The 14136-nt window shown below is 44.3% G+C and overlaps 1 protein-coding gene across 2 annotated transcripts in view; it reads right to left on the bottom strand.

Annotated features, from left to right (window-relative positions):
* The window catches only part of LOC115110451 (paralemmin-1-like), a 29985-nt gene extending 16131 nt beyond the window's left edge, over positions 1-13854 (bottom strand). For both annotated transcript variants that reach the window (XM_029636121.2, XM_065010190.1), the window contains exon 1: positions 13355-13854. The gene's annotated coding sequence lies outside the window, so the exon portion shown is untranslated. The remainder of the gene's footprint in view (positions 1-13354) is intronic.
* Between the last annotated feature and the right edge of the window lie 282 nt (positions 13855-14136).

The raw sequence follows: 14136 nt of genomic DNA, 5'->3' as shown, positions 1-14136 counted from the left end.
AAAGGTGCATGCGCACGAACACACACCCACACCCACTAACACACACCCACACCCACACTCACGAACACACACCCACACCCACACTCACGAACACACACCCACACCCACACTCACTAACACACACCCACACCCACACTCACGAACACACACCCACACCCACACTCACGAACACACACCCACACCCACACTCACTAACACACACACTTCACCAACTTTCCCTGGCAAACACACTTGGATGGAAATGCTCTCTCACTTCGTAACAGTTTTCCTAGAAAGAGTACTGAACTGTGTGCCGTTTAAATGTGTGCCGTTTATACTGAACAAAAATATAAACGCAACTTGTAAAGTGTTGGTCCCATGTTTCATGAGTTGAAATAAAATGTTCTCCATATGCACAAAAACCTTATTTCTCTCCGTAGCACGCGCTCCAGCAGGTGTATCTCACTGATCATCCCTAAAGCCAACACCTAATTTGGCCGCCTTTCGTTCCAGTACTCTGCTGCCTGTGACTGGAACGAATTGCAAAAATCGCTGAAGTTGGAGACTTTTATCTCCCTCACCAACTTCAAACATCAGCTATCTGAGAAGCTAACCGATCGCTGCAGCTGTACATAGTCTATTGGTAAATAGCCCACCCATTTTCACCTACCTCATCCCCATACTGTTTTTATTTATTTACTTTTCTGCTCTTTTGCACACCAATATCTCTACCTGTACATGACCATCTGATCATTTATCACTCCAGTGTTAATCTGCAAAATTGTAATTATTCGCCTACCTCCTCATGCCTTTTGCACACATTGTATATAGACTCCCCCCCTTTGTTCTACTGTGTTATTGACTTGTTAATTGTTTACTCCATGTGTAACTCTGTGTTGTCTGTTCACACTGCTATGCTTTATCTTGGCCAGGTCGCAGTTGCAAATGAGAACTTGTTCTCAACTAGCTTACCTGGTTAAATAAAGGTGAAATAAATAAAAAAATAAAAAATAAAAAATGTGGTGCACAAATTTGTTTATATCCCTTGCCAAGATAATCCATCCACCTGACAGGTGTGGCATATCAAAAGGCTGATTAAACAGCATGATCATTACACAGGTGAACCTTCCACAGATGGTTCACCTGTGTAGAAGTTTTGAGGGAGCGTGCAATTGGTATGCTGACTGCAGAAATGTCCACCAGAGCTGTTAATTTAATGTTAATTTCTCTACCATAAGCCGACTCCAAAGCCATTTCAGAGACTTTGGCAGTATGTCCAACTGACCTCACAACCGCAGACCGTGTGTATGGTGTTGTGTGGGCGAGCGGTTTGTGAACAGAGTGCCCCATTGTGGCGGTGAGGTTATGGTATGGGCAGGCATAAGCTACTGACAACAAACACAATTGCATTTTATCGATGGCAATTTGAATGAACAGAGATACCGTGACAAGATCCTGGGGCCCATTGTCGTGCCATTCATCCGCCGCCATTAAGTCATGTTTCACCATGATAATGCACAGCCCCATGTCACAAGGATCTGTACACAATTCCTGGAAGCTGAACATTTCCCAGTTCTTTCATGGCCTGCAAACCAGACACGTCACCCATTGAGCAAGTTTGGGATGCTCTGGATCAACGTGTACAACAAAGTGTTCCAGTTCCTGTCAATATCTAGTAACTTCAAACAGCTATTTAAGAGTTGTGGGATAACATTCCACAGGACACAATCAACAGCCTGATCAACTGTATGCAAAGGAGATGCAAAGTGTCACGCTGCATGAGGCAAATTATACTGATTTTTCTGATCCACAACCCACTTTTTTTAAAGGTATTTGTGACTAGTGTAACGGATGTGAAACGCTAGCTTAGTTAGCGGTGGTGCGGGCAAACTAGCGTTTCAATTTGTGACGTCACTTGCTCTGAGACCTTGAAGTAATTGTTCCCCTTGCTCTGCAAGGGCCGCAGCTTTTGTGGAGCGATGGGTAACGACGTTTCGTGGGTGACTGTTGTTGATGTGTGCAGAGGGTCCCTGGTTCGCGCCCGGGTATGGGCGAGGGGACGGTCTAAAGTTATACTGTTACACTAACAGGTGCATATCTATATTCCCAGGCATGTGAAATTCATAGATTAGGGCCTAATTTATTTATTTAAATTGACTGATTTCCTTATATGAACTGTAAGTTGATAAAGTCTTTGAAATTGTTGCATGTTGTGTTAATATTTTTGTTCAGTATAAATGCCTGTCCTATTGTCATTGGATAAAATAGGGTGGGACCATGAGACGTGACATTGTGGTTGTGTTGAGCATAAACTGTTCAAGTATTCAGTTAATACGTGATCCAAACTCAGGTGTTCCCAAAACTTTTTGACCCGTGACCCCATTTTGATATAAAAATGTTTTGTGACCCATTGTATTCTTTTTATTATTGGGGCTATGACAGTTTATTACAAATCAGTCTGCCGGTACTTTTGCCAGTATTTCAATCTGAAGGGAGTATGGTTTGAAGTAAATGAAATGCATCAGAAAGGTATTGGGAAGTTCAATAGATCAGGGCCTGGTCTAGTCTACTCTGTTTTAATGAGTCCTGCGTGTATTGTGGGCAAGGTAGAAGGAAACAGAAGACACATACAGTACATGTTTCAGAAGACACATACAGTACATGTTTCAGAAGACACATACAGTACATGTTTCAGAAGACACATACAGTACATGTTTCAGAAGACACATACAGTACATGTTTCAGAAGACACATACAGTACATGTTTCAGAAGACACATACAGTACATGTTTCAGAAGACACATACATGTTTCAGGGTACTGGCATAACCCCAGTTCTATGAACCAATTTACTCTCTCGACCTCATTTTCAGACCAGGTGACCCCTAGTTTAGGAAACGCTGTCCCAACTGCTGTGTATGTACAGTATGTCAGGCTGCATCCTCTTCCCTGCGGTACCTACCGTGCCAAATCAAAGCAATACCATGAGGAGGTGACTGAGCCTAGCTATAGTTAATGGGAACAGACCAGGGTACAAAATGATCAGATGCAGCCAATGCTTGCACCCCACCCCCATCCTCCACTGATATACTGTCGATACACATGGATACACATGGGACACATGCACACTTGGCTGCATAAACAAGCAGGCAGAAACAATGTGCTCTAGATTGCATGAAGTGTTACCGTAGTCTCTGCAGCAGCACATTGTATGAATGGAATATTCTGCACAATGAGGGCCGAGAATACACAATGTTGACTCAGGAAAAGTTCTCATCTCATAAATAGTTAAAAAGCTGGGCTTTTAAAAGAATTGGTTAACCTGTGCTCTACAAAACATGCATTCCGGGAGGTGGAATTGTGCTTTTCTGGGATGCTTAGCACTTAATAACTATGGCTCTGGCCTGGAGTATGTGGCCTATAAGCATGCCTGGTTAACTTTGACATGAACCTGCTCTGAACCTGCTCTGCTCACATAGACTTCTCTCTACCTCTACCCAACACACACAACACCTCATCCTTTACACTGTTGACCATTATCATCACGTTATGCAGTTCCATTAACAGCTGAGTTGTCATCACTATGGAGAGAAAAGCCATAAGACAATGAGTTAAAGCTGGTGAACCTTACCTTCAGTGATTCAGCCGTTCTAGTCCATGATCAGAATGAAACTACCCACAATGACCAATCAACATTACGGCATTACAGCAATTACTGTCTGGCCGGCAACATCAAATTTGAAAGGCCTAATCCTCATACAGTAATAAACACTCTAGCAATATAAGTAATGAGCAATATAACTACTGACCTTTCATTTACTGCTGCTTAAAATGGCAGCTAGGTCACACTGCAATGACAGCTAGGTCACACTTTTGAGCTGAGGCTGGGGTCCTATGTGGCTCAGTTGGTAGAGCATGGTGCTTGCAATGCCAGGTTTGTGGGTTTGATTCCCACGGGGCACCAGCAAGAAAATGTAAGTCGCTCTGTATAAGAGCATCTGCTAAATGGCTAAAATGTCCAAAAAAAGAAAAGAATGTAAGGCCAAAGTGTACTTGTTGAGGAAGTTTGAGGTGTAGCTGTCAGTACCTGTGCCCTACAGGAGGCCAGGTTTAGGTTTGTGTGGAGCAAACCAAAATTGGTTCTTTAAAGGTTCCCAGTACATTTGTTAGGTTGTGGCAAATGTTCTCTTAACACAAAAGCTGTCTTTTTGTGATGCTTATAGAATGTTTGTATAAAACATTTGCCTGATGTTTCTAGTACACATTTAATCTGTTCCCAGAATGTTTCATGATGTTGTGTGGACATTATAAGAGTTCCCAAAACACAAAAACCGTCCACTTGTGATGATTATGTAAATGTTTCTATTAGGTTGCAAAACAAACAACATTTGCCTGATGTTGCAATAACATTCACAGAACAATTATTTTGTTTCTTTAAAAGTTCATAAAACATTTCTTTAGGTTGTGGGAACATTGTGGGGATATGACAAGAGATAGGTTCCTAAAACACAAAAACTGTCCATTTGTGCTGACATTCAGATAATGTTTGTATCCGGGTGCACAAAACATTCCTTTGATGTTGGTAACAATGTTGACAGAACAGCCTTTCTGAGTTCTTTAAAGGTTCCCAGAAAATATAATTAGGTTTTGGGAACAGTGTGGGTGCATTACAAGAGATAGGTTCCCAAAACACAAAATATGCATGGTTGTGATGAAATTCATACAATTTAAGTGAGGTTCCACAGGACATTCACTTAATGTTGTAAGAATTAAATAAGACAGTTTTTATGACGTTCGTAGACTATTCCATTGATTTTAACGAATGTCATAAAAACAGACTCATTGCTGCAACTGCCCAACAGGCTCGGGAGGCAATGATCGAGTAATGCGTCCATACTGCACTTCTTAACACCCACCCGCTGAACCCGGAAGCCAGCCGCACCAATGTGTCGGAGAAAACACCATTCAACTGATGACTGAGGTCAGCCTGCAGGTGCTCGGCCCGCCACATGAAGTCGCTAGAGGGCAATGAGCCATGTAAAGTCCCCCGGCCAAACCATCCCCGAACACGGACGATGCTGGGCCAATTCTGCACCGCCTTATGGGACTCCCGATCATGGTCGGTTGTGATACAGCCAGGATCGAACCCGGGTCTGTAGTGACGCCTCTAGCACTGCAGTGCCTTGGACTGCTGCACCACTCGGGAGGCTCTTTCCAAAGATATCCCCCCACACACACACACTCCTAAATATGAGCCTTTTTGCAGACAAGCTGATATTCCCATACACTCAGATCCCCTATGTATTTGAACACTAGTTAATAGGTCACAGTTCTGACTGGTTCTTTCATTCAACTGACAGCAGCACTGATCTCTGACCCTTTCACGATGAAGGTCATTGAAAAGCCTGCTCACGTCTCGTCTTCACACATTCCAGGCAGTGAGATCACATTTACTGTACACACAGAGACAGTAAGAAGGCTGCAGAGAGCAGAGTGTACACAATGTAATCTCCTGTAATCTCCTAGCCTAGTAAAGTCACATGATGTCTTGCTATCATTTCCTCTGTATGATTTCCACCTCCATCATAGAAACAAGCTGCAATTATGGGAATTAATAATTATTCCACAATTATGTGCATTAATATGGAGTTAGTCCCCACTTTGCTGCTATAACAGCCTCCACTCTTCTGGGAAGGCTTTCCACTAGATGTTGGAACATTTCTGCTCGGACTTGCTTCCATTCAGCCACAAGACCATTAGTACACTGATGTTGGGTGATTAGGCGTAGCTTGCAGCCTGCATTCCAATTCATCTCAAAGGTGTTCGATGGAGTTGAGGTCAGGGTTCTGTGCAGGCCAGGCAAGTTCTTCCACACCGATCTCGACAAACCATTTCAGTATGGACCTGCTTTTGTGCATGGGGGCATTGTCATGCTGAAACAGGAAAAGGCCTTCCCCAAACTGTTGCCACAAAGTTGGAAGCACAAAATCGTCTAGAATATCATTGTATGCTGTAGAGTTAAGATTTCCCTTCACTGGAACTAAGGGGCCTAGCCCAAACCATGAAAAACAGCCCCAGACCATTATTCATCCTCCACCAAACTTTACAGTTGGCACTAAGCATTCGGGCAGGTAGCGTTCTCCTGGCATCCACCAAACCCAGATTCGTCCGTCAGACAACCAATTGGTGAAGCGGGATTCATCACTCCAGAGGACGCGTTTCCACTGCTCCAGAGTCCAACGGTAGTGAGCTTTACACCACTCCAGCCGATGCTTGGCATTGCACATGGTGATCTTAGGCTTGTGTGTGGCTGCTCGGCCATGGAAACCCATTTCATGAAGCTCTCAGCAAACAGTTATTGTGCTGACGTTGCTTCCAGAGGCAGTTTGGAACTCGGTAATGAGTGTTGCAACATCAGCAGTCCCATTCTGTGAGCTTGTGTGGCCTACCACTTCGTGGCTGAGCCGTTGTTGCTCCTAGACATTTCCACTTCACAATAACAGCACTTACAGTTGACCAGGGCAACTCTAGCAGGGCAGAAATTTGACGAACTGACTTGTTGGAAAAGTGGCATCCTATGACGGTGCCACAATGAAAGTCACTGAGCTCTCTGGTACTGCCAATGTTTGTCTATGGAAACTGCATGGCTATGTGCTCAATTTTATACATCTGTCAGCAACGGGTGTGGCTGAAATAGCCTAATTGTCACGGCTGTTGAAGGAGGAGGACCAAGGTGCAGCGTGGTGAGCGTACATATTATTTTTATTTGAAAAGACGCCGAACAAAACAATAAACACTACAAAACAAACCGTGAAGCTAAAGGCTATGTGCCCTAAACAAAGTCAACTTCCCACAAAGCCAGGTGGAAAAAAAGGGCACCCAAGTATGATTCTCAATCAGAGACAACGATAGACAGCTGTCTCTGATTGAGAACCACACCCAACACAAAGAAATAGAAAACATAGAAATAAAGAAACTAGAATGCCCAAACTAGTCACACGAATGCACTAATTTGAAGGGATGTCCACATACTTTTGTACATATAGTGTATGAACTGAACATAGACCAGCCTAAACATTACATTTAAACAAATGCATGCAATCATTTACACATGTGTGTCATGTTCGTCGTAAGAATTGTCGGACCAAGGTGCAGCGTGATATGGTTTCCACATGTTTATTGACTGAATCGCACAAAAACAATAAAGAATGAACGAAACGTGAAGACAATGCAGTGCTCACAGGCAACTACACATAAACAAGATCCCACAAACACAGGTGGGGAAAATAACTACTTAAATATGATCCCCAATTAGAGACAACGATTACCAGCTGCCTCTAATTGGGAATCATACAAAACACCAACATAGAAAAATAAACTAGAACACAACATAGACATATATATACTAGATCACCCCCTAGGCACGCCATGACCTACTACACCATAGAGAAACAATGGCTCTCTATGGTCAGGGCGTGGACAGTACCCCCCGGCCGGACTCCGGCCGCTAAACGGGGGATTAGTGTCGATGTCGGTGGCAGCTCTGGTGTGGGATGAAGAACCCGCTCAGCTTGCGGATCCACCAGCTTTGGTGGTGGCTCTGGTGCGTGCTGAAGAACCCGCTCATCCCGCGGATCAAGCCATGGACCCGGGCTGAACACTGTGCCTGGACTGGACCTCGGTGTCAAGGAAGGCTCCTGCCATGGAGCGGGACTGGACACCACCCCTGGCCTGGACATCGGTACAGAGGAAGGCTCCTGCCATGGAGCAGGACTGGACGCAGTGTTTGGACTGGACACCGGCGCAGAGGAAGGCTCCGATCATGAAGCTGGACTGGACGCCGTACCTGGACTGGGCACCGGCACAGAATAAGGCTCTGACCATGGAACAGGACTGAACACCGTGCTGGGCACCGGCGCAGAGGAAGGCTCCTGCCATGGAGCGGAACTGGACGACGTGTCTAGAAGCTCCGAACCGTCGCCCTTCGCTGGAGGTTCCGGACCGTCGACCGTCGTAGGAGGTTCCGGACTGTGGACCGTCGTAGGAGGTTCCGGATTGTGGACCGTCGTCAGAAGCTCTGGACTGGAAACCGTCACCGGAAGCTCTGGACTGTGAACCATCGGCGGAAGCTCTGGACTGTGAATACGCACTGGAGGCCTAGTGCGTGGAGCCGGTACAGGTGGCACCGGACTGGTGACACACACTTCAGGGCGAGTGCGTGGAGCTGGCACAGGGCGTACCAGACTGGAGAGGCGCACTGGAGGCCTGATGCGTGGAGCCGGCATCAATTGTACAGGTTCGATGACACATTTAGCACGACAAGTGCGAGGAGCTGGCACAGGACGTACTGGGCGGTAAAGGCGCACTGGAGACCTGGTGCGTATAGCCAGCATCAATTGTACCGGAACGATGACACACTTCGCACGGTGAGTGCGAGGAGCTGGCACAGGACGTACTGGGCTGTGGAGGCGCACTGGAGACCTGGTGCGTAAAGCCGGCACAGATTTGACCAGACTGATAGCACACTCCTTAGGACGAGTACGGAGAGCTGACTCAGATGGCATTCAACTGACAACACGCTCCTTAGCGCAAATGTCATGCGTCCTCCACCAACTCAACAACTCTCTCCGTTCTCTCTCCTCCAATATCTCCATCCACTCTCTGACGCTCTGACTCTCTCCTTTCACTCACCTCCAGTTTATCCCTCTTCTCCCAGACTGGCTCTGGTTCACTCCTCGGCTCCGCCGACCACCCCTTGTGCACCCCCCCCAAAAAATTTGGGCTGTTTTTTTGGGCTTTCTTTGTGGCCGCGAACCCCAACGTCGTCGCTGTCTTCCCTTCTCTCTTTGCGTCTGCCGCCAAGGAAGGCTATCCTGTCCTGCCATGATTTCCTTCCAAGTCCAGGATCCTTTCCCATCCAAGACCTCCTCCCAAGTCCAGGATACCTTCCCATCCAAGACCTCCTCCCAAGTCCACATATACAAATACATTATGCACCACTAGTATGTCCTCATTCTGTCCTCTCCAACAGTCTGTAAATCGTATCTCATTCTATCTATGCACATTATATTCCACTTAATCCTAGTTTATTCTGTGTAGGCTAAGGCTCATGCACATCTGATAAATCATGGCGTCCAGTTCATCACATCGTGTGCTCCTCCACAGCACTCTGATCCAGTTGGAAAAACAAACCGAAGACATAAGCTGTTGTTGTTCCTTAGCTACGTTGTTTTTAGCCATCGACCCTGCAGCCTCTCTCTCCTCTGCCTTAACACCATTACATCGTTAGAGAGGGACGATGACATCATTTGGGCGGAATATGCGGAATATATTAATGGTGATGTCTTTTCAAATCAGATTAGAGATGAGGTCATGTTGTTAACCTCAGTGTTAAGGTATGCATGGCTTTGTCATGTGAGGATGTCAACCGCAGTTCCTTGACACAGCTTGGATTATGAAAAACAGATTGTCCATTCAAATGTGTAAACCCTTTGGAAAATAGTGTGTTCAGCCTGTCACAAGTACTTTACACTCAATGTACTCTTTGGAAAAGGGTATTCAATGCACAATTCATATATTTTTCTTCTACACCTCACTTGACAAGTACTTTCACTGATTCAAATTCAGCATTAAAACGGCAATGGAGAAAAAGTATTTCAAACCAATTTTAGATGTTTCCAGAGCATTCTAATGCAGCTTCCTGAAATAGCTCAATGTATCTTGGTAGAGATTACAATTTAAGCACTTTAACAAAAACAATTGGCCTTGTCAATGTACAGCGCAAGTCTAATGAGTTCATGGCTCCATAACGGGAAAGAGCATTCATCAAGCACTTAGCCTCACTTGCCAGGCTTATATTTTAACACCGCATTGTTGGAATAGTAAGTTATTTATGAGGCAGCACTAGAAGGAAAGGGGCCCAACTATAGTCTTATTGCAGGGTAATTAGATCCATGTTATCTCCCACTCTACACTCAAAGACTCGATCATGGACACTGTTACTGACACTTGTGGATGCTTCGCGTGATGTATTGTTGCCTCTACCTTTTTGCCCTTTGTGCTGTTGTCTGTGCCTAACAATGTTTGTACCATGTTTGTGCTGCTATCTTGTTGTGCTGCTGCCATGTTGCTACCTTGTTGTTGTTGTGTTGCTACCATGATGTGCTACTATGCTGTTGTTGTCTTAGGCCTCTCTTTATGTAGTGTTGTCTCTCTTGTCATGATGTGTGTGTTGTCCTAAAAAAAATGATATCCCAGCCTCCGTCCCCGCAGGAGGCCTTTTGCCTCTTGTTAGGCTGCCATTGTAAATAACTATTTGTTCTTATCTGACTTGCCTAGTTAAATAAAGGTTAAATAAAAACTAAAAATAGATTCGATTGAGGCAGAATGAACAACCATTGTCTGATGAGCCTCCAAATGTCAATCCAAATCCTACACATCTGTCCTCATATCCCTTGGGCATACTACTGAATGCATTTGTGTACAGTATAAATATGTATTCAAAATCTGAAGTATTGCATCTTGAATTTTGTGGCAGTCGAGGTCCTCAGATGTTACATAGTCATTGTAACAACACGTTGTTCAATCCATAACACTCAGCTGTGCCATTTAGGCGGAGGTTCCTTTCAACAGAACACCACCCAACATAGGACGGCCGACGTCATGTCAGAGTTGGATGGTAAATGTTCCAATAAATGTTGATTAATGGTCCACTACCAGCCCTTTCCCTGGCAGTGGAATCCATCCCCTCAAAAGTGGGTCACGTGAAAGTAATGGGGGCTGTGGAACAGGACAGAGAAACCCCATAAATAATAGAGAAGGGAAAGCAAGGCGGTGTTAGCCGCAGCGGCCATATTCCTTTGTCTGTAATCACATTTCTAGGCCCAGCTTCGTCAGGCAAATCCGTAGAGGTTTTGTGTCTAATGGTGTCTTTCCATCAAGGCGTAAGTCTGATTCACGACTCTGGAGTGACAGCCTATTGTCTCATCCCTGAACCCAGAATCCTCAGGGTTTTCTCAAGCTGTCAGCTTGTGTATCCACGGGCTACATTAAGCTGATGACGGGATGGAGATTTTGTGGGGAGAAGGGCAGGCATGGCTGAATGCAAACAGCTCAAAGCTCTCCGTCAATCTAATTGTGTGAGAGACTGTGCTGCTGATATCACCAAGGAGATATCACGGAGAGCAGCGCTCAAATGTGTTAATTGAGTTGACACTCGATTTCCAAATCCACGGGCAGGAATTTAGTTTTGCCTCATCTAAGGAACAGTACTGTACATTTCCACATCCATTCGATCTACAGTAACAATCATAAAAACTACAGTACAAAAGTGTATTTTGCACAGTAAGCTAATTCCTCCATATCTCAGAACATCTGATCAAGACCAGAACTGCCTGAGGTTACGGAGCAGCAGATATTCAGTATCAAACTGCATGGTTAATGTTCCTCTCTCTGGAATCCATTTTCCTCCCTGTGACTGAAGCTCTGACATTTAACTGTAATAGCTCGGAAGAACATGAACCAAAGCCATATTTTCAGGAAACAGCGCTGCTTCTCTTTGAGATGATTGACAATAAGTTAGCCATGTACCAAGAGCTTCTGAAGTATCTTACCTGACGTGATATGAAACATAAAATATTCAAGAGAGCAAAATTCACCTGCTTTTCCAAGCGCAGTGCACCCCACCACTGAAAATCGTTGGCTCTGGACAGGTGCAAAGCCCTAGATCCAACCTAATCTCGGTTAACCCAGAACTAAAATCTCACATAATTTGGTTATGTTTATGTAGTCTGTCCACGAAAGATTAGTTCTAACCAAACAACCAATACCCTGAATGTTTAAGGGGGCACAACCTTTTGGCACTATCATATGGTTTCTCACAATCTCTTCAACGGGAATTTTGGATTGCTGTTTTGACCTTAGTGCTTGAGATTTTACACATCGACAAGAAGTCAGGCTGCGAACCGGCAGTAAAGGCTTGACTCCACAGGAGCGTAATGTAGTTCAAGATTCTGACCAGATGGAGCCACGAGAACCATCCCTTCATCTCCCTCCTCCCCCCTCCCACGGTGTTCCTCCCTCTGTGTTCTACCTAATGAAGCACTTTGCTGGAGCATGTGGGTGTCTTTAAGTGAGACTCACCCTCCTCAGGCCCAATCTGGATGCTCATAACACTGGCAGACACTCTACACACTGAATTTATTTCCCTCTCTTACAGAGAGCAGAGCGATGACTTCAGACGCCGTCCACCCTAGCACCAACACTACCACTCTGATGATGTGAAATCAATATGAATATTAGTGCCCTAATCACTGCTAATGTTCTTTATGATCGTTACCCATTTACTCATTAACTACAAGACATTTCTTTGATATTCATATTCACATGAATATCATTATTCACATGACTATCATTATGTTAATGGGTGATATTTTGCCTGACAACAAGCTCTATATTTGGTAGGTGGAGCCTGTGTCAATTCTAGACTAGTTATCTCCTATAAAGACCCTCAGCCTGATGCTGATATGTGTTTAAGCTCTGTTGCAGAAGACGTCACAAGAGTAATGAGGGACTGTCTCTGTACTGCAGCATAGAGGCCAGAGCTGGAGTGGTGGTGTTGGGAGGGTGCGGTGTGGCTGGAATATAGTAGCACTTCATTCCAATTAGACTCAATTTCATTATTGTGCCCTGGCTGAGAATCCCAAAGCAATTTGTCTCCTTAAGCATTGAAGCCATTTTAGGGGATGTTGCCATGGAGTAGGTTAGTTAATGAAGCGCTCATTGTTAGAGATGTGTCAGTCGTCTGTGACTGACAGGTTGTTTATCAGTATTGAGTGGGTCACAAAAGCAGCTATTTTAAATGCACACCTTATATTAACGTGCACCAAGTCATAGTCATCTCTCCTATAACAAAGGCAGGGATTTGTGTCTTAAGCTTTGCCAATAGAGTGAGGTGACAAAGTTCTTCAGTTCAGGAATGCCCAAAGAGGACCATTTATTATTTAACATCAGGCAGTCTATTGTGAAATGATGCCAGGTACTTGGTTTTTACACTTTGAACAGGAATACAATGAAGCTGAATTGATTAATTTCACATGATTTTCATAAAAATGTGTCATTATATTGAACCAGCCCAGTTACAACGTTATAATAAGCAATGTTGCAAAACAAAACCCGTTTTTTTTAAAGATCTGTGGCACAACCTCAATGTTGAATAATATTGCAAACTGGGATCCAACTTGGTACAACTTCATGAGATATGATAATATGAAGTTGGCCCGCAGAGTGGACTTTTAAAAGAGATGATGAACTACAAGAATTGACATACAACTGAAATTACGTGTAAAGCATTTGAACAAATAGGTAAATAGCCTTACCTTGCGTAACTTTCACTCCCAGTTGGAATGCAGAACAAGCGCACAGAAATATATGGTCAAGGACAGGACTCAGATTGAAAAAGTTATGAACTCTTCAATCAGATTTGACTGTATTTTCCACTTCTACGATGTGTAACGTTGGGTATGAAAACTGCAGGGAAGTTAGTAAGAAAACACGAATTCGTTTGTGGGAGTGACCACAAAGTTCAGCGAGACGTAATAGGAGGCTAGAGTAGACCAGTCCATAATGAACACTTCGGCGCGCCTCTCGTTCGGGGAAGGTACCAGGGAAGAAAAATAGCATGTCCCAGGAGAATGCTCCAGACCGTTAACTACCGCAATAGTCTTAGCGTTTTACTTTCTAAAAACAGTTTTAGAATATGTCTTGCTGCCAGGATAGGTAGCTAAAAAAGAAAGAAAGTGAAACGTTAACTTGAGGTCGGCTGTTCTTGGTTATCTCATCAGTTTTCATGGGGGTCGGTTAAGTTAAGATAACAAGGTGCAGGCTATGGCCAGATACCAGATACCGTATGGGCCATATGCCACACAGTAGACATGTTAGGGACCCTTCCGTGTTATGTGCTCTATTGTAAACGTCATTGTCACATGCCTGGAAAACGCCTCAATATGTATAAGCATACATATACATTATTTTATATTTACACCATTGAAAACCCATTGATTATTACTTGATAATTCAGGAGGGAAACCATTTAATCCACTAATAGTGTCTGCTTGGCTGACTGCATGGTCTATCACCAAGGCAGAGTGGAGTCATTATG

The sequence above is a fragment of the Oncorhynchus nerka genome, linkage group LG26 (assembly GCF_034236695.1).
Source record: "Oncorhynchus nerka isolate Pitt River linkage group LG26, Oner_Uvic_2.0, whole genome shotgun sequence".
Classification (NCBI taxonomy): Eukaryota; Metazoa; Chordata; class Actinopteri; order Salmoniformes; family Salmonidae; genus Oncorhynchus; species Oncorhynchus nerka.
The sequence above is the reverse complement of the archived record's forward strand: the minus strand, read 5'-3'. Positions and strand labels throughout refer to the sequence as shown.